The sequence below is a fragment of the Tarenaya hassleriana genome, unplaced genomic scaffold (genome assembly GCF_000463585.1).
Source record: "Tarenaya hassleriana unplaced genomic scaffold, ASM46358v1 Cleome70, whole genome shotgun sequence".
NCBI classification, from domain to species: Eukaryota; Viridiplantae; Streptophyta; class Magnoliopsida; order Brassicales; family Cleomaceae; genus Tarenaya; species Tarenaya hassleriana.
The window spans coordinates 489,966-490,284 of NW_010969549.1; positions in this window are offsets into that span (position 1 = coordinate 489,966).

Here is a 319-nt window from a genome sequence, read left to right on the forward strand (position 1 = left end):
CGGAGCCATCACCTGTCGGGCCAGGCCCGACATTGGTGGGCGAAGGTGGTGCAGGAGGCACCAGCGGGACACCGTTTCACCTGGGAGGAGTTCTCACAGGAGTTCGAGGTGAAGTATTTCCGGAGGCAGGACCATGAGTACCGCATGACCGAGTTCCTCATGTTGCAGCAGGGAGACATGATGGTCAGTGAGTATGAGGCAGAGTTCACCCACCTACTGATGTACGGGGGGCATATGGTACCCACCGAGGCGTCGAGGATCCAGAAGTTCATTGCTGGCCTCCGACCTTACCTGCGGAGGAAGATCGAGATCCAGGAGT